General features: G+C 33.4%; 1 protein-coding gene across 2 annotated transcripts in view; it reads right to left on the bottom strand.

Moving 5' to 3' along the window:
- Nucleotides 1–22,250, bottom strand: part of NAALADL2 (N-acetylated alpha-linked acidic dipeptidase like 2) — a 936,574-nt gene that overhangs the window by 504,723 nt on the left and 409,601 nt on the right. The window lies entirely within an intron of this gene.

Below are 22,250 nucleotides of genomic sequence, written 5' to 3'. Positions count from 1 at the left end.
CAAAAACCTCTTCTGCTTTTAATTAAAGGTATATTTTCAATCAAAAGCATTAGTACTTTACACATGAATCTAAAATGAAAACTGACATTAAAATCCACATTAAGAAGGTTTAGCTCTCAGGCAGAATTATGCGTAGTAAATTCTTTTAGATGGTAGGATGGACTTTCTTTTCCTAGAGCTGTTGCTAACATATTTTAATAATTTCAATGAGTACATTGGCAATGATAAGTGTAAATCTCTGCAGTTAGCGTAGATTAAATATCCGCTTGCCCTAGGGTTCCATATAAAATGAATCCAAGTCTGAGAGTTCCTTTGGTATCTGGCTCGTCACTATCCATAGTGTATTACTTGCAGGGAATGTTTCTGGGATCTGTCCACACTAAGGTTCTGTTTGCAGCTAGCAAGTACATTCACAGCTAAAAAGTTAACTATTCTAAAATGAAGGACACTGTGTGGACTCTCCCAAAAGGAAAGAAAAGCACACTCACTCCATCTGGAATATAGAACTGTTGCATAAAACAACACAATCAAACAGCATCTAACCTTTAGAGACGTTACATTAGGAGATGGTATTTCCTATATCATATTCATGTTTCCCTTCATATATAGGTGGAATTACTACAACTTAGCATAGGAAAAGAATAGGAGTTTTCCAGTCATGGATTCCAATCCTCCAGTCTAAGTTCTTCCACCTACTAAACTGTATAATTATAAAATAATTAATCACTGAGGGCCTCATTTTACCCGTATGTGCAGGGAATACCTTAAATTAGGGTTGTGGAAAGGACTAAATGCAAAAGAAGTCACACAAATATCTCATCTGATACAATGCAGTCACCTTGTTATTGGAACAGGTTACTTAAATTGGACTTTTCCAAAGGAACACTAACAAGCAAAAAAGAAGTAGAGAGTTGCAAATTCATTAATAATTTAGAACATTATAGATAAGTTTCTATTTTCAAAATTACTCTGGTCAGGGTTTGGCTAGTCATATGTTGACTAACATTCCTCCTGTGCCCTTGAAATTGAATGACGATTAGACTCAGCTAATCAACCAGTTAATAGAAAACAGTTTTAGAGCTGAAAATAGAGTTTGAGATTTCTCTCTGATATATTAACCAGATACATTCATTAAATTATTCTCTTATTCAACACACAATTTTCTGAGACACAATTAGCATATATGAAAGATGGCAGCAAAGTAGTAAAAGCTGATGATAGTAGCAGAGAAAAACCAACATCTTTTCCTGTATGAGTTTATTATCTAATAGGGAGGTCACATACTAAATTATATTACACAAAGACATCAAATTATGAAAGTGTTATTTTTCAAGAAAGAAAGGGGTTATTTTTGCTTTACTAACATATTCTTTGGAATTAGGGAAGTATTATCTAAAGAAGTAACATTATATTACATATATGTGTAAGAAAAAGGGTAGAGGGAACAAATTCAGATAGAATAAACTAGAATAAATAAATGTCCTGAGATAGGAGGGCACATGGTATATTTTAGAAGGTAAAAGAAGATGACAACTAAAAAAATGAGGTTGTAAAAACCTAATTAAATAGGTAGGTAAATGTCAGATTATTAATGGATTTGTAAGTAATACTAAGCATTTTGGGCTCTACGTCAGTGGAGAATGTCTTGATGTTATTCAGAACCACCGAAGAGTTTTAAGCGTATGTTGATATGATCAAGTTTGTGTAAGAAAAAGATCATTTTAACTGTTAAATGAAGGATAGACTGAAAAGAATGAAGACTGAATTAAGATACTTGTTTATCTGGAAATAACGTCATTTTACTAAATTAACATATTACTTCCAATTCTTCAAATCTCTCCCATACTAGTCTGTAAATTCATGGCCTTGCTACAACCTTAAGGTTTTCAGAAAAGGTAGAATAAACTAGGAACTATGTCTTGATGATCACCTCAAAATACAACTTATCTGTATCAGATATTTTGGTCAAAATATGGATACTTGAAAAAAAAGTGGATACTTGACACAGTAGAGTTAAAGTAGTATTTGATAAAAGCAAATACAAATTTCAGTTTGTAGTGCCATACATGATGACTCTATTAAAATATTGGTGTCAGTGATTTTATTCCCTTGGGCTTTTGATAGCAGAAGTCTTATTTTGCACAGTTAATGAATGTTTTTTGCTAAGTTGTCCTAAGATACAAACAGCATCCGTTGATTAAAACGAGGTCCAGCCAGAAGTAGTCAGCATACCTTAATATCCCTGGGATTAAGCCTGGGATGGGGAGGTGAAGAGAGCCGGTAAATAAGAGGAGGAGAAAATTAGTTGGGTTGCACTACTGAGGTTGAAAGATGAAAGAAATGGATTTCCTGTTAATGAAGACTGAACTTCCTCATTATTCTGTATGGTTTCGTTGTCAGTGTTCTATTTTTATCTACCCCAATTATAAAAACTCGATTAGAATTCTTTACATCAGCTTAGTCATTTTTACATGATTTGCCTAAACTCTTGCCAAAAGCTGTTGAAAGCTTTGGGGTTCAAGAATACATTTGTAGAGGAATTCTCAAAAGACTTGTTAAGGCAAAAATTATTTTTAATTATACCACAAAGAGAAATGGAGACCCTGCCTTTGAATAAACTCAATAATGAATAAATTCTATTTCAACGATAGATCAAAAACACTCTGTGATGGGATGCCTGGGTGGCTCAGTTGGTTGAATGACAGATCGGTTTGGGCTCAGCTCATGGGTCTGGGATCAAGCAACTCCCCCCACTTCCCAAGCCACTCAAGCTCTGTGCTCAGTGGGGAGTCTGCTTAAAGACATACAGATTCTCTCCCTCTGCTCTCCATCAGCTGGTGAGCTCTCTCTCTTAAATAAATACATAAATAAAATCATTTTAAAAAAGTTCTTGGGACACCTGGGTGGCTCAGTCAGTTAAAGTTCTGTCTTCAGCTCAGGTCATGATCCCAGTCCCACATCGGGCTCCTTGCTGAGCAGAGAGCCTGCTTCTCCCTCTGCCTGCCACTCCCCCTGCTTGTGCTTTCTCTCTGTCTCTCCGAAAAATAAAATCTTTTAAAACAAAGTTCTTCAGGTAAATCTGTATTTTTTTCTGTTTTCCTTATGCTTACTCACCTTACAGAGATTTAATGATTACTAGTATTTATAGTATAGTATAACTTTTAATAAAATATGAAGCAATTTTTTCATTTAGAGGCATTTTTATTAAAATGCATTATATATGACTAAAAAAAAAAAACCATTAAAATGGTTTATATCATGTAAGTACCATACTAACTTCTGGCAGATACTAAAGTTGCAGTGATGAATTCTAGAAAAAAAAAAAGACTTTTGGAGTTTTGTTATTATTATTACATCCCTAGAATTTTCATTTATAATTACCATCTCTTAATAAGAATAACTAAAATAGTATTCATATTTTGTTGAAAGCTTAGCCATAGTACTTAGTATTTGATCTTCATATTTTAGGATTAAAATATGTCATTATTTTACATTGTTTAAATTTTTAGTGTTTACTAATACACATAAAGTTGCCATATGGGTAGAGGTACATATAAAACAAGTGTCCTCTAGACACTTGACTTCCATCTGGCTAAAATTTCTCATAATGTATGGATTTTGTTAGAAGAAGACATTATACTGTTGTTAGTCTGAAAACAGATGTAAAATATTATGCAAATTCCTGATGTTTATGTTGTAAATATTGTCCCATAAGCAGTAAAGGGTGTGACTGGCACACCTGTATGCTGTGTTCCCTGATACAGGAACTCCATGCTTGGGTATAAATGGAAAGGTTATGTGACATTTTAATTTTCTCGAAATACACAAGAAAAAAAATTATTTAATTTTTGGGACTGTTAAGATCTTCCTGAAAATGTTAAGAAAGTAAACTACTTCTATATGAATACAGTATATGGTTTATAAAGCTATTTGGATGAATATTCTCGGGAATTGCTTGAGTTCTCTCCTTCTACATCTTGCATCAGTAAACATCTCTTTACTCATAACGAAATCGGAACACAGCCTTTGATTTTCACATTTTGTTTCTACCACCTCTGCACTTCACCTGCTTTCTATTACCAGGAAAAGTTCCCCAGTGCTAACACATCTTTACGGTCACCATTTCAAACGTGGATGTAACCTTTAGCCAGTGAAAAGTACATGAGCACTGGGGAGAATAAAGTGAAATGAAAAGGGTCACAAATAGAAGAGTTTCATGTTCTAGTTCTTAAGATTTCCTGAGGGCTTATTTCTATGATTCATCACTCTGACACATTTTTCTCAATTAAGTGAATACTGTTTTTTGTTTGTTTGGTTGGTTTGGTTTTTGTTTGTTTGTTTGTGAATCATCTCCAAGAGCAAGGAAAGAATACTTATGTATGATGGAATAAAATATAACTCTAAATATGTGAAAATTATGGGTCCAGTTTACCTGTCCTAACTTGAAAAAACTCTTCAAGTTCATTCATACTTTGTTGCAAGTAGAATTTTAGTTTTCAGATGAATAGATGAATTTGTAGGTGAAGTGATTCTCTCAATGTCATAGGTAGAGCCAAGATTTAAGCCCCTAAATGTCTGCTTCAGAGCCCATGCCATTAAGTCTTAAGCTCTCCTGCCTTCTTGTTTAATTTTGTGGTGCTGTTTCCAAGTGAAAACAAAACAAAGGAGTTCACATAGCTCATAGCTCACTAATATTCTGAAATTCGACCATGTAACCTTTGCTAATAGAATACCAAAGTTTGAAATTCAAAATACTGTCCATGTACTATATCTTACTTCCTTTTATTGTACTATTATGCTATTTTGAGTATTTGGGGAAACATTTCTATTTCTACTTAACAACTGTATTAGTCTATAGTTAGATGTAAATATTCAAATAATTCAAAGAAAGGCCTATTACTTAAGAGACTTTTTAAAATTTGTTGGAAATACAATAGTTAATACATTACAAATTTCTAATAACAGAAACATACATAGAAAAAAATCTAAAAATATCTGTATTTCCATCACAGATGTATATTCAAAACAAAGTACAATGGAAATATCAATCCTTTATTACCTACCCCACAAACACAGAAGATTCATTTGAAATTCTCTTACACTAGGGTTTTGTGATCTATTAAGATTCCTTGTCTCCTTGCGATCTACGCAAAAACTGTTTGCCCTATGCAAGTTTCTTAATCTCCTTGTATATCATTTAAAATTAAGAATTTCTTATAGATAAGCTTGTTTTCTCTTATAGATAATCTTCAGTGATAATGTTTCCTAAATGAATGAAAACTATGATTCTAATAGGGATGATAATGCAGTATAACAACTGAAAATCCTTGGCACTGGTTTGGAATAAGAAATTTAAATGAGAATACTTTAAAATAAAATACTTAAAAGGAGATAAATTATCTTGGTTACCTATAAATATGCAACCAAATTAATATTTGGTGAATAAAGATGAATTTTTCATGTCTATAGACATATATGTGGAATAATTTTTTAAAAATATTTTATTTATTTATTTGACAGAGAAAGACACAGCGAGAGAGAGAACACAAGTATGGGAGTGGGAGAGGGAGAAGCAGGCTTCCAGCCCAGCGGGGAGCCTCATGTGGGGCTCATCCCAGGACCCTGGTATCTTGACCTGAGCTGAAGGCAGATGCTTAATGACTGAGCCACCCAAGCGCCCTGGAATAAATTTTAAGAACGTAAGCAACACAAATAAATAAATGCAGCTTTCTACCAGACACTTGCATTGCAGTTTATGATAAGTATTTGTGTTCACATGGACCTAGAAGTAAATCGTAAACAACATAAAGCCTAATGTTTTACACATAAAATGAAAAGTACATGAAAATCATTATGGGAATCTGATATAAAGTTACATAAACCATGATTTTAAATAGATTAAATGTATAGAGGTAGGCCTATGAAAAACGGATACTCCATAGGTAAAATATAAATAAATATTGTTCCTTTTCTTATCCTAATCTGTCATTTATCTGCATGGTATTCTTAGAAGTTATTGCTATGTTACCATGGCTATATTTGTTTTTCTTACACTTTTTTTTAAACCACAGTTTCCCTCCTCCTATATTAAAGAATATATTTGAAAGTAAAATATCAATGCTTTATCTTATATTAGATAAATAACCCAAAAGAACTGATTGAATAACTTATAACATCTGCTTTCTATGGACTTAGAATAACAGATGGAATTATCCCATCTGATGAGAGAAACAGGATGCATATTATATGATTTTTCACTTTCCCCAGATATATTTTCTACATTGAAAAAGTAATACTTTAAACTGTTTTGTGAGATAGAGAGGGTAGTACCAGGGATGACATATTATCACAGAAGTAAGCCTCCCAACCCTCAATATTTATCTGATGTCAAATGCAGCAGGTTCAATGCATCATACATTTATGTGATCAAGTAAATTGCTAGAAGCAAATTTGACATTAAGATGATAAACATGGCTATTAACAGAAATCAGGGTCTACGGTAATCAGATCCAATAAGCTAATTAATCTCAGCTCTGTCACAAAGCTTCCTTGAGACTGGAATGATAACATAAAGCACAAGCAGCACATCTCAAGCAATTTGGCCTTCCATCTTCTAGGTGCTAAACATGAGCTGGACAGGGCTATGGTGACTGAGATTAAATGCTCTTCTTTTTAGAGTCTGTTCTGGGAATATGTATAGGAATACATTATTAGACTAGTATCTTTCAGTCAGAATTATAAAACTATCAAAGTAACTGATTATTATTATAAATAAGATCAATTTTTAAAGTTATAAATGACTTTAAGCAGAAAAAAATAAAGAAACAAATCAACAAATTGATTTGGCTAAATTAATGCTAGAACAGAGACATTCTTTCCATATTAACCAACATAGTCCAGATATGGATTTTATAGCTAGAGATGCATAGACACTGGTCAACTTCATAAAGGAAAATAGTCCATTTACCTATACAACCCCCTTTTTATACTAAAGATTAATACTTCACATAATTTGAAAATATGATAAGTACATTTTCTTAGCAAAACATAAAAAAAATGGTCCTTTGATTTTTTTTTTTTTTTAAAGACACATGATAAACTGATACATTCCTGGAACTGACTTTTACAAAGTACAGAACTTGCCATGAGTTGAATTAAAAAAGTCCAACACCTTATCTTCTACTAGAATGAATTAAATGATTTTATAAATGCTGAGGCATTTGCTTTCAGAAAAGGCAGATTTCTTGGTTTTCTTAGATCACAACCATTGTGTCGTCACATTCTGGTCCTTCTTCCTTTTTGCTTGAAAGTTTTCTAATCAGGGGCTACAGTAAAAAATGTAGATACCTAGTATCCGACATATGCTAAACAACTCCATACCATGTAGTGAATTGTCAAAGATTATAATAAATAAATATATACATATACTTATCAAGAAATACTATATAAAACATTAGATATTCTAAATATTCTAGAAGCAGCCTGGGGTAACCATTTCTGAAAGCCTTTTCTAGTATTTAATCAGCCTTATTTTATAAAGTTATTTATGTATAGCCCAGATATATTTTGCTACAACTTAAGACCATGTTTTGTAGCTTTAGCTTTACAAGACTGGAATAGCTCCTAATTCTATGACATACGAAACTCCTTCATGTGTTTGAAAACTTTTTTTAAACTTTCTCTTCAGCCTTCTTTTTTCAGATTAAATAATTCCCAATTAAATAATTCATCACATTTTCCTGATCTACCAATCATTTTGAATTCATTCCTCAATTTCTTCTATTGATTTTAAAATAGAGCAAGTCAAACTGAACCTGATACTCTACTAATTAAAAATGCCTAAAGCAGATTATTTCTCTACTTTTGCATATCTTTCCCTTGCTAAGATGAACCAAGTTTTTGTTTGCTTTTATTGTTATTTTCCTGATGTCTTCCGGTCTTTGCTGATCTGGGCCTCACTATTCATATTCCCCTGTAACTGTGAAATTTCTCTGGGATTCTGTGACACTGAAGCAATAAGAGAATATAATAAGATAGGATCCTCATCAGAAAGAGCAAACAAACAAAAACAAAAAACTGTGTGCCTCCTTATTAAGATCTACTTAGCTCAGATACGTATTTCAAATATGCATTAATAAAATGTGTTTATATAATGAAACAAAAAGTAAGTACCTGATCCTTCCTCCAAAAATATTTCTTACAGGCCTAGTTAGTGTAATAACATAATCCTGTCATTTTCAACTTATTAGTTAGAAACTATTACTTTCTGGGAGGATTTCGTTAATAGCCAACAAAAATCAGTAGAATACTGGAAGATGTTCACAGCAGCCCAGCAGGCCCTTTTCACTTTTCCATTAAACATTCCATGGGCATCCATCAAGTCATTACAATATTCCACATATCTGTCAACCTTTGCCAGGCTATCACATAGAAGCACGCACCCTAAAACGATCCTTATGAAAAATTCATAAACATTTTCAAGTTACAAATTCTTCTTATTCAAGATAAGATTTAATGGCAACGGTTTCCTGAAGAAGTTAATAAGAACTCTTCTCTAATAATAAACGAGCTGAGATATGCAAGTGCCCTATGATTTCACCAGGCACTGTGGTTGGGGATAAATTCAACACCAATTCACGTTCAGTTTTCTTTTGTTTAGGTGGTTATGTCTTCCTGGCTGTCAGTAATCTGATAAAAATATCAAAATTCAGTCAACGTGGATGAAGAGGGATTTAACTGTAATGACCATATCCAAACCCCTTGTTGATTTTTAGCACACTTCGCAGGGAGAATATCAAGTGATATTCTTTACCCCTTAAATCGGGTCAGATTTAGGACAACATAAATTGATAAATCTGAATCGTCTGATTAGTGTGCCTCATTGACAAAGGGCAGAAGCTGAAAGATTCTCCACATAAATGGGAAATCTCATCCAAATGGAAAGCATGTCTGTAATCACTCAATCTGTTCTCACTGGAGGTGGGAGAAGCTAAATAAATGCTAGAATATAGGCATTTTCAGGCACCTGCTGAGAATCCTGGTTGACTCCAACCTCACCCCCCCAACTTTTTAATTTTAAAAATGTTAAAGATCTCAATAGAAATGGTAATATAGCAGGACTAATACTCATATACTAATCACCTGACTTTTTCAGATGTTAATTATTCTCTCCACATTTGCTTTAGCTTTAGGTCATCTTTCTCATTCTGTACCATTTGCAAGTAATCTAAAAACATCTTTTTAAAAAATATTTATTTATTTGTTTGAGAGAGAGAGGGCTTGAGTGGGAGGGGTAGAGGGAGAGGGAGAATGTTGAGCAGAATTCACTGAGCCTGAAACCCTATATAGGGCTGAATCTCACGACCCCAAGAACACCACCTGAGCTGAAACCAAGAGTCAAAACCTTGACGGACTGCACTGTCTAGGTCCCCCTAAAAACATGTTTTTTAGTTGTAAAGAACCATGATTGAAGCCACAGTGTTGCTAATGTCTGAAAGAAGGCCCCTTAAGGTAAATATTCTTTCATTAATTCATTTAAAAAAAATATTTTATTTATTTACTTGTCAGACAGAGAGAGAGAGAACAAACAGAGGGAGAAGCAGGCTCCCTGCAGGACTCAATCCCAGGTACCTGGGATCATGACCTGAGCCAAAGGCAGATGCTTAACTTACTGAGCCACCCAGGCATCCCATCTTTCATTAATTCAGATAAATTAATAAACTGTGGGGATCAGAGGCAAGATTTGGAGTAATAGTCCTAGGCTTCTTGGCTAATATTAGGCATGACATCGAGTAAACACTCAAACTTTCAGAGACTCAGTTACTGTAGAGGAGTGGCCATTCCTACACATCACAGTGATTTTGTAAATGCTATGAGTGTTTACACGAGATAATGTATCTGAAAATTACAGTTACACAGGATATCATTCTGATAACTACATTTTTAAAAATCTCCAGTGAAAATAAGAACTGTTCCTGTACCATGGTTATAACACAACAACAATAACGGGCATTTATGGAGCATTTACTAAAGGCCAGGGAATATAAAGACAATACTAGTCTACTGATTTTACAAGGAAGAAAATTAAGTCTTAAAGAGGTTAACTTGAAGACTGACTTAGCAATTAAATGGTAGAACTGGGACTCAAATCCATATAGTTGATCAAATTCCACACTTTGGTCATGGGAAATGAGGTAGGAAATTTATTATAAATAGCAAACAAACAATAGATACAAAGACCCTTGAGGTTAAAATAGTGAAGAATTCAAATCTGTCTTTAGCCACCTCTTCCACACCTAGACCCTCACTGTAAATAGTCTGCCTACTCTTTTCTCTGGGCTAAGGATATGAAATTAGTTTTAAACGGATATCAATTACCTTTCAATAAAATCGTTATAAATTATATTTTGTATAGTGACATCTTAACAAATTGCCCATTAAGTGTATCAAGTAGTAACTTTTAATTTCTAGCATTTAACTAATATAATTCAGGCTAAAGAGACCTTCCCACAGCATCTCAAATTACATGAATACGGTCTCATACTCTGTCCATTTGTAAAGAACTATCTGCATACATGTGTTTCCTAATTTTAGGGCAAAGTGCTTTAAAATTGCACTTTCTAACCCATCAGTATTTTAAAGAACCTCAAATTACTTATAAAACAAAATTCTTTCCGGGCTTATCAGTTTCCTGATCTCTATGTGATTTTTTTTTTATTTTATTTATTCATTTGAGAGAGAGTAAGCCTGAGTAAAGGGAGAAGCTAAGGGAGAATGAGAAGCCAGCTCCCCACTGAGCAGGGAGCCCGATGTGGCACTTGATCCCAGGACCTGGAGATCATGACCTGAGCTGAAGGCAGAGGCTTAACCATCTGAGCCACCCAGTGGCCCCTATGTGACCTTATTTTAAAAACAGATTGTCTCTGCCTGTTCTACGATTAAAACACACAAATGATAAAGCTCAGCAAAATAAAAGAAACAAAATCTATATAGTTAGCAAGTCATACTAGGAATTTTGTAAAAACCCAAGGAAAATATTTGTACATGTTGTACCAATCATCACATAAGAAATACCATTGTAGCCATGCTTTTGTTTTGTTTGTTTGTTTAAAAGATTTTGACACACTGAGAGAGAGCCAGCAGAAGAAGAGGGAGAAGCAGGTTCCCCACGAAGAGGAAGCCCAGTGTGGGGCTCCATCCCAGGCCCCCTGAGATGACCCAAGTGGAGGGCAGACACTTAACTGACTGAGCCACCCAGCCACCCTGTAGCCATGTTTCACTTCATTATTTCCAGCACAGGTCACTCTGCTATTTTGCCCAGACCTCTTTGATTCCAATTTAGCATAAAACACTTTGTCACTGAGTTTTGCTGTCTATGAAGAACAGACAATAAGGATCCAGAATATTGCAGACAATTTTGAAAATTTTAGAAATTAAATTATTTTTTTAATGATTTCCTCATTGTCTTCTGATCCAATCACACTCATATCCTGCAGCTGCCTTTCTCTTTGGTTTACTTCAAAATAGACTGTTGTATATCAAAACATGTTGAAACAATGACTATAAAACATGTATATCAGCACACATAATAACACAGGAAGCCAACATGGGCTGACTTGCTTCATTTTGTTTACTGTTCTAAATTACAAACAAAAATTTAATCCAGGTGCATGTGTGAAAGATTCCTAGAGTCACAGAAAGCTCAATAATGAAGGATAAGAAGTAGGTAGAACAATGCTTGTGTATCTGTCATATAATAGCAACTTGGGAGGAAAGCCAATTATACTAAATATTACAAATTTTATTTTTAACCAGTTCCTTTCTTACATTAAGGAATCCTCAAAGTTGTAAAATTTATAAAGCTGACAATAGAGTGGATACCACCCAAAATATAAGGTGAAGAAACATGTTGCCATTGTCCTTAACAGAATAGAAATTAAATTTTAGATTTTATCACAGATGTTTTAATATCCATAATGTCCTCACCAAGTTGTACTCCTGTCCAAATATAGATACGCCACTATTTAAAGACACAGAAATTGTATTAGAACAGTCATTAATTTGGGTATTAGAACAACATCAGGTATGTATGGCAAGTTACAACCACAAGGGTTTCTCTTCCATTTCATTTGGTGACTCATTTTATATCTTAACATTGTTTGAAAATTCTTTAATGTGAGAATTACAGAAGTTTGATGTGGATAATTTATCCACATCAAAAAACAAGCCTCCTCTTTATTCATAGGTAGGGATAGTAAGAATGTAATAGATTTGGATAAAAACAAAAAGAAAACCATAACTGAAAATTCAAGAATAAACATGATCTTTTGGAAGAATCTGCTTGATAGCTCTTCCTTGATTATGAATACTAGTCCGAACTGGAGTCTGCTATTATACTACACATATTCTTGGATTATAGTGACTCTAATTTTTCTAATTTTCCAAAACAAATTTAATTAAAAATGCAGAATTATTCCAAAATGATTGGAACTATCAGTGCTGTAAGAGCTTTAAAATGTAGTTTGGATGACTATAATATTCAAATAATGTACTTATTTTTAATTGAAGAATATTTATAAGGCATTTATTATGCTAAATGAGATTCCTAGGTATAATCTAAAATTCAGTACAAGAGAAAACACACCAAAAACTTACATGAAGACTGAATAAAATTTGGAAATGCAAATCTAGTAAATAAAAGTAACTTTCATTTTACCTGTAATAGGCTTTTTTTCAAATTGCACATTATTAAAACCACAAAAGCTTTATTTTTAACTATAATATATACTGGGCTATAAAACTTTCCCAATAGCTTTCACATAAACACAGTAAATATATATTTTCAGTTAAAAAGCAATTTAATGAATATTTATAAGAATAATAAATTAACTTATATGTTAATAATTACTGATTAAAATAACAATTTACTCAGTGTATATTATTTTCAAAGTTCAAGTGAGAATATTTTAAGTTTCTATAGCTAGGTTAAGGTTTTATAACTTATTATAGGTTAATTTGTTATAAAAACAGGAAGTCTATTGAATTCAAAACCAGCTGCAATACATTGTGTGGCTATAATTTTAATTACATAAATTTTAGGGAGAGGTTTTGGGGCTTTTTTTGCCAAACAAATACTCATTTTTTTTCAATATTTCTTGCCGGAAGTAATTTAACTGTCTCCACATATTTTACAGCAATAGCAAATGAGTAAAATCCAAGCTGCTAAATAAGATTCCTTAGCAAGGTATTCCTCAGCAACATAATAATTTATTTTTATTAAAAGACAGAGAGAGAAAGAGCTCCATGGCAAATAGATAGCAATTAATAATTAGACATCAGACGGCTTTTCAAAAACTTTGTTAAGTATAGAGCCAAGGGTTTATTTACTTTTTAATTTTTCAGTTTTATTAACACCCTCTATGAAATTTCAGAAATGGAAGGAACTATGCAAAAATCTCTAAATAAAAGTTAGTTTTAGGATATTGTAAATCCAAATACCAAAGAAAATCTTCAATGTCATAATAATTCCTGACATAATCTAAACCCTCTACTGAAGTACTGAGCTTTATGTAGAACAAACAAGGCAGGGATTATATGGTGTAATGAATAAAATCTTAGATTTTGATTACACAGGATAGTGACCATTAAGGAAATGAAATGCAAACAGAAAACACAGTAACTGGTAAAACATTTTGGTGTGATTAAATAAAATATTGACTTATATTCAGTTAAATGCTTAGTATGTTCTAGACATTGTGTTGAAAGCTTATATGTATTATTTCAATTAATTTCTACAATAACCTTAGGATTCAGACAATTTTATTCTGTTTTTGGAGCCATACATGATACCCCCACTTTCACAATAAATTTAAAATTTGTAGATATTTATATTACTGTTCTGTAATATAATATAGTTTTAATTACCAAAATATTATCTTCATAATATTATACAATTCTATCATTTCAAAAAGTTTGTGCATAAAAATAAACACTGAAGAATGTAAAAATTGAAAGTAGACACTATCCTGTCAGGTCATTGTTTATAGTCATCCTTAATCAATTTATGTTTATTTTTAACATTCATTTCTCCATTAATTTATATCTGTCTTACTCTGCAAAAAGAATTAAAGAGACAACCTTAATTTTTTTCCTTTGAGATTTAAATTATGCTACATGGCATCAACATAATTCTTATTGTTAAATTGTGCAAGAGGGCAATCTTGAGAGATAATATTTCTATAATTGATTTATCTAATAAGTATATTATTGTCTTCAGTTCAATTCAGCAAGTTTGAGAGAACTGACATTTCCTCATTATTAAGTTCATGTCCTTTCCCATTAGATTCTTGTTTTTTTAAGGGCTTGAAATAATATTGATCAAGAGTTATGATTGCTGGGGCACCTGGATGGCTCAGTCAGTTAAGTGCCTGCCTTCAGCTCAGGTCATGATCCCAGGATCCTGGGTTCAAGCCTGCCTGGGGCTCCCTGCTCACTGAAGATCCTGCTTCTCCTTCTCCCCACCACCACTCATGCTCTCACTTTCTCTCTAATAAATAAAATCTTAAAAAAAAAAGAGTTATGCTTGCATTTTCAAATTTAATACACAACCGTAAGAGTTGATATTATTTTTATCACCTCTGCCTAGAATATAATTAAAGAGGGAGAGAGAGAGACAGAGAGAGAGAGAACCAAACAAAACCTCTAAGACTTCAGAGGTGTTAGATAATATTCTAAGGTCACTTAAATGTCAAGAAGAGTCAGGACTTGAGATTGTATCTACTACCGTTGCATTCTGCCACACTGTGCTTCATGACTTAAAACGAGTTACCTGTCAAACACAGAGAAAACATGGCAGAGTGGAAGGATGGGGACACCTATCTACAGCAGGAAAAATAAAGATTGTCGACTATATGCAGGAGGAGAGGAAAAATTGGAATATTTAAAAGTAAGCTCCAGATTACCACAAAGCCATGTTACTGCCATAAAAGACATCTACAATTCCCAAAAGTTAAAATATGTCTACAGCTTACTCTTTCAGATTTTAGAGTAATACGTAATATGTTAAAAAATATTTCTGAAACATGTGTGACTTTAGGGAATGAACTAGAAAAAAAATCAGATTTTTTTTCTTCCTTCTTTCCTTCCTCCATTCTTGTCTGTCTCTGGCTTTCCTCTCTCTCTCCCTTTCTTGATTTCTTGCTTTTCTTAATTTACACATTTAACAGTTAGGAGCAAAACATGCTTTGCACCCTTTCTTTTGGTCCCAAACTTGTGTGAAGACATGGGGATTATTTTTGTTGACCATATTACAACATATATGCAAAAATCATCTCTTCTGATACATGATGTCACTTGTTTTGATTTTATGATTTGAGACAGTAAATGTAATTAAATTATATTATCACATAAGTAAAATACAGACATGACTTTCAAATTATGGGATTCATTCACCATGAATGAATAATTCAGACTTTGAAGACTTGTAGACATATCTTCATTTGGTTTTAAGCCATAAAATAATACTCTAATACCAGGAATAGGATCTGAAGAATTTGATTAGTTATTCTTATCCTAAACTCACTTCCTTAAAATCTGATTACCAAGTGGCAGAATAATGACACAGTCCAAAGTTTTCTCATTATAACTTATGATTGAAGTTGTATTTCAACAAAAACTACTTAACTTTTATAGATATGGTAATATTTGGTCTAAGTCATTTAGAAAAATAAGTAAAGTCAGTCAGTGGAAAATGGAAGGCATTCTGATTTAAAAAAAAAACAACAGCGGATCTAGCTTTTAAATATATTAAACCACTGTTTTCTGACTTTGTGTTCTAGTCTTGACCATGTTGTCTATGATCAACAGAGCAGCTCCGGAGTTTTATAATTACAAAATATGGAGCACTGGTCTTTTGTAATTACTTCTGAGAACCGGGTAGGAAGTACCTCATTAAACCAGTAAGTGAACAAACATAACCTTTCTAAGTATCAAGATAGTGTTTGTTTTTTATTTTCATAAAATATTTTCAAAAATTCTCTTAAATTAAAAGGAGCAAGTCTGCTTCCATACACAAAATCATATCTAAAAGCACCATACAATGGTGCTAATTTAAACACTTTCTTCATCTGAAATAGTCATAGAAAGTCACATATATAGATCCACTAGGATCATCAATACCAGGGGAAATTATAATACACTAAAACTTTCAATAAAAATGGGGGTCTTCAGGGTACCTGGGTGGCTCAGTCAGTTAAGCTTCTGCCTTCAGCTCAGGTCATGATCCCAGAGTTTTGGGATGCAGCCGTACATCTGGCTCCCTACTCAACAGGGAATCTTCTTCTCCCACTCCCTTTCCCGTTGCCCCACCCACCCCATGCTTATGCACTCTCTCTTGCTCACTTGCTCTTTCTCTCTCAAATAATAAAATATTTTTTAAAAGTTTTTTTTTCTTCTTTTTCCCTCTCTTTGTAGCCTCATTGCCATATCACAAATAAGATTATACCAGTGTGCCCATGCATATATTACACACACATAAAATATACCATGAATATTTTATCTCTAAAAAATATTGAATACCTTTTTAAAAAGATTTTATATATTTACTTATTTACTTAGCAGAGAAAGAGAGAGAGAGAGAGAACACAAGCAGGGGAGCAGCAGACAGAGGGAGAAGCAGGCTCCCTGCTGAGCAAGGAGCCCAATGAGGGACTCCATCCCTGAGATCATGACCTGATCCAAAAGCAGACACACCTTATTGACTGAGCCACCTAGACATCCCAAATCCCTTTTTTTGTGCACATCGTTGTATTATTGTACTAGCACCACATATTTTTGATGTTCTTAGGTAAATGCATATTTTAATTTTAGGGTATAAGAAATTAATTTTTAATTTTACCATCTTAAACTTCTACTGCTTAAAGCAGAGTAGATGGTAGATGTTGTCTATTATTAGCTAGAAGAAAAAATAATTCTTTTGAATGTGGTTATTATATTCTGAATTATGCTGAATTAATTGCTGAATTAATGCTATCAGAAAAAAAAGGGACTGAATTAATGCTATCAGGAAAAAAGAAAAGGAGACTGGAATGAATTAAACCACAATTCAGCAAATTTTCAAAGCATGCAAATTGCTTCATGTGAAGTTAGTTTTCAAATACCATGTTTCTCAGCATTTACTTTACCTAAACTAGAAGATTTCTTATTGATCATCCAATTGTCCATTTGTTTAATAAAGATTGGGAAATCACCAATACCTATAGATATTTCCTCACTGAACCCCCAACTCAGCATTTTAAATTTAATTATTTTGTAAATTAAGTAAATAGTATGAAGTTTACTTGTCTTTAAATAATTCTACTCCTTCCTAACCTGTGGGAAACATTCTGTTCAAAGCAGTTGTTTCCTACCTCTCATTTCCCTCTGGGCTCTTCTAAGAGGCCTACCTGCGTAAGAATGCCTTATGATCTTAGTAATGGTTGGTTAAGTTACACACTGGCCAAAGAGTATACAATTAATATTAAAATATGTTTTATATTTTAATATATTTATTAAATATATTTAATATTTTAAAATATTAAAATCTTATTGGATGAATAGATAGGGAAATGGTTCATTGTAGGAAATTACAAAATCTTTCAGATTCCGGGTTCATTAAAATTCTGATTATAAGGATAAAAATGTAAATAAGGAACATTTAAAAACCAGCTAATACTTATGGATATATCTTACTATGTAACAGTGAGTACTAGGAATGTGCTGTCTGTTACTCCTTTCACTAAAAACAACAACAACAAAACAAACAAACAAAAAACAGCAGTAGCATTTGTGGATTTTTATGCATAATTTCACCATGCAAAAAAGGCATAAATATATGCATTCATCTGTAATTTCACTGCATATAAATTTAACCTCTGTAAGACATGAGGCTGATGTGTGGTATAGACCTAGATAATGGCCCAGCCTCCATGTTTCAGAAGGATTTATATGAGTTCTAGTTGTCACGAAGTATACCAGAATTATTTTTTTTTATTATTGGTTTTGCAAAAATGGTTCTACAAAGAAAGCCAAGTGCTTTTATTGCATTTATAAAATAAATTTCATACTAGAGTGCTATTCAGCAATTTGAATATGTGAGGGTCTTAGGATGGGCTTTACTAAGTATCAGACTGTCGCAGAGAAATCTAAGTGAATCCATTAGGACATATAAAATAATATTCTGTCTTGAAGTTTAAAGAATTAAAGCACTCTCCCATAAAATAAACTGCTAAAATACAAAACTAAAATAAACTAAAGACTTTCCTCTAAGGTTTAAGCTTAAGGGAACTAGCACAAGTTAAATCTGGAGAACTGGGTTGGCTCTCTCTCCCGGTAACAATGTATAGATGAAGGCAACTTCTAAAAGCCATGTGCCTTTCATTGTTCCTGCTACACAGTACAGGGATTTTCTCAGCAAACCCTTCATGGAGACTAAATTAACACATGGACAGTATTTACATTAAAACTAATGAGAGCTCCTCCTTCTTGACCACAGATTATTTTTCCACTCATTTTAGGAGATAACTTAATTCACAATTAGTTTCCCTTTTTGCTCTATCTCAGATGCAGAGAGTCTCACCCAAAGGTATTTTTGAACTCTGATTTAGTAGCTACTGCACAAGTCAGAAGAGATGAACTTTTCTCTTTACTCATTCAGCTGTATGTTCCCAGTCCAGATAGATGTTTATTGAGAATCATGATGAGCAGTTGTGATACACAAAGAAGTCAATTTGTTCTCTGCCATTTTCAACCCAGTTGTATCACTACATTGCCTTGCTTTCTAGTGTCAGCCCCAGAATATACTTGATGGGCCAGCTAAACATTTTTAGCTGTTACCATGCTATACAACCTTATCTTGTCCATACTTCCTTTTTCTGTGTGAATGTGTATCAATAAATGTATTATCAATGATTCCCCCCAAATATCTGGGATAATCCACAGAACACAGAGACCAGCTACAGTAGAATTTGAAAAGTTAAAGAAAGGGATACCTGTGTCCTCTGCCAGGAAGATATACTAAATTTGTGGCAAGGCTCTGTCTAGAGGGGGAGTCCACATATTTCTCTTTGTTAAATCTACTCATGGGCCTATAAATAAGGTGATGAGGAGAAATACACCAAGTTCTTAATAATTCCATCTTACTCCAGATAAACCACTAATTCATTGCTTTGTAGATATGGCCAAAAGGTTTTATAATGTAAATATTCCCTGGGGAATATAAAGTCAAATATAAAGAAACTTGCTTTGTTTTAATTCATAATCTACTGGTAAGGATTTTGAGTATTTGGCCTATAAATTCTGTTACAAAAGGTTTTTTAAATGTCTTATATAACTTGAATTTTTCATCATCCGTAATTTCACCAATCCAATTTACATAATTGGTCCCTTCCACAGACAACATTTTAATCCCCTATATCACTGGAAGACCAAACAAGCAGAATTCAAGTATCAGAATCAATGTTGCTTGGTTTCCCATTGTCCTTTCAGAACATACCTAGAAAGAATCCCCAAACACCTAGAAGAAGACTTCTTCTGATTATTGATAATTTTTAAAGTCCTGTAATCAACTTGAGTCACGTATTTTAATACTTAGAACACATCATCTCACATTGTGATCAAAACTCTACCCTTGATTTAAAATTTCATTTTCTTGCCCTCCACCAACTCAGGTCTGTTATTGAAGAAAAAGTATACTCTGTTTTCTTTCTTTCCTCATGCACTAATGATACTTACCTATAAATTGAAGATAATAATGGTTCCTACTTCAATATTATGGTTATTATGAAGATTAATGTGATAGTACATTAAAAAAAAAAGCTTAGAAAAATTTCTAGCCCAAACTACTAACAATGGGAAACTATAAAGAAGTAGAAATCATCCATAATTCCATTGACCCAATTTATATAATTGGTCCCTAGAAGCTGGAGTAAATAACACTGGAGAGCTGTAAGTCTTTTTGGGTCAAAGGAAGGTGCATCAGAACAACAGGGATGGGCGGTATGGGCAAGTAAAGCATTTCTTGGGCAGGAGAAATAATTCATTCCCACTAGTCTAGCCCAGACCAGAGAACTACAGATTTGACTAGGCCTGAACTCAAGTAGCTTAACAAAAACATGTAATCACTTATACTCTTTTGTTTCACTAGGAAATATACCTAATATAAATTAGTTTTGCTTTTTGGATAGTTTTCAAATCAGTATGAATTTGTGTTACCTCTCTACACTGCATTCTTACTTCTCAAGAGTCACTATAAACATTAGTGTATTCTCTAGACCAGAAGGACTAGGCAGGCAGCTACTTTGTATTTTTTTGAAGAGCCAATTATAGACACTGTTTCTAGGTCTCTGGCAAATATTGTGTGTATGTATATATAACTGTATCTACTTATAGATATACAGAGACATAGATATTACATAAATATATAAACATACATATATTTTTCTGCTCCCAGCTCTGGAGGGACAGGTCAATCTCAACACAGACACTCCTTTTCTGCTCACTTATTAGATGGTGGGCAAACCCATTTCTTACTTTCAGGTTTCTGAGGTGAGTCAGGCAGCAGTCTATCCTGTCCCCCATACTGCAGAGGTCACACATCAAGCCCTCCACATGGTTCCATTGAAGCACCAGTCACTAGGCTTACAGTAGAACTTAAAATAAATATCTCTAGAGGTGCCTGGGTGTTTCAGTTGGTTAAGCATCTATCTTCATCTCTGGTCATGATCTCAGGGTCCTGGAATTGAGTGCTGGGCTAGGCTCCCTGCTCAATAAGGAGCCTTGTTTCTCCTCTCCCCGTACTCATGCTCTGTGTGTGTGTGTATGTGTGTGTGTCACTCTCTCAAATAAATAAGTATAATCTTAAAAAAATAAATTTCTCCAAAATTTATATTCATAAAATCTCCCTATCCCATCTTCTAAATCTTTTATATACCAGATGTAAGAGGTTCAACAACACTCTAACATGCTTTTAATTATTTCCTTTGAAATATTGGTGTTGGGTAGTTCATATTGAAATACACATTCTTGTATATATTAGAGCCTCAGTTAATTAAAGATGATTAGCTAGCTACTGTAACTACATTTACACATTAAAGACTCAGAATGTGAGGTGGGACTGCCTGGGTATATATCCAGATTGTTTCATTTGACTATCTGATCATCTTTGAGCCAGTCACTTATTTGTTTCCTGCCTTAGTTACTTCTGTACACTGAAGATAATAATTGTCCCTACCCAACATTATGATTATTGTGAAGATTAACATGACAATACATTAAAAAAATACACAGAAAAGTATTTATCCCAGATTACTAACATGCTATCTTTAGAAGTAACAATAATACAATCATTACTATGATAATTACTACAAACGTCTACTTTATAACTTGTTCGACTTATAAAGATTTTCACATACTGTTCAGTATTCTTTTCTTTTTAAACGGTTTTATTTATTTATTTGACACAGAGAGAGAGAGAGAGAGAACACGCACAAGCATGGGGAACAGCAGACAGAGGGAGAAACAGGCTCCCCACTGAGCAGGTGGATTGATTTGGGGCTTAATCCCAGAAGCCAGGATCATGACTTGAGCCGAAGGCAGATGCTTAACCTATTGAACCACCCAGGTTCCCGTCAATATTCTTCTTTACATTGTAAATGTATAGTATTCAGCCATACAAATGGCATCATTTTCAATATTAAACTGGACACACAAATCATCTCTAAAATTTGTCACATCATTGATTATCTTTATGTTTATCATCTCTATTTTTCCCTCTGTATAGCATACTAGTTGAACTGGAATTAATGGATCAAAATGTGATTAAGTGATTTAATATACACTGACAAATTACACTACTAAAAATGAATATCCCATTGATATACATATATCATATAACTCAAATATAAAGTATTTTTAAGACTACCTTAAAATTCTAGACAATTATCAACTATCAGACATTGATTTAAGTATAATGGCATCCGCGGAAGGTAATGAATAACAGACACAGGATGTTCTCTTATCTCCTTACAGCGTGTGCAAACAGATTTCTAGAAAATTTTTGAACTGGGAAGCAAAGATTTTTAAGTGTTGGAGGAGAAATCCAATACACATTAAGAACCAGAGAGTTCCAGTAACAGAACTACGCTGACCATTCTTTTTTTTCTTTTTTTTTTAAGATTTATTTATTTATTTTAGAGAGAGAGTGTGTGTCCATGCAA

The sequence above is a fragment of the Lontra canadensis genome, unplaced genomic scaffold, assembly GCF_010015895.1.
Source record: "Lontra canadensis isolate GAN:19392208 unplaced genomic scaffold, GSC_riverotter_1.0 scaffold129, whole genome shotgun sequence".
NCBI classification, from domain to species: Eukaryota; Metazoa; Chordata; class Mammalia; order Carnivora; family Mustelidae; genus Lontra; species Lontra canadensis.
Note: the sequence above shows the minus strand (reverse complement) of the source record. Positions and strands in the feature narration are given on the sequence as shown.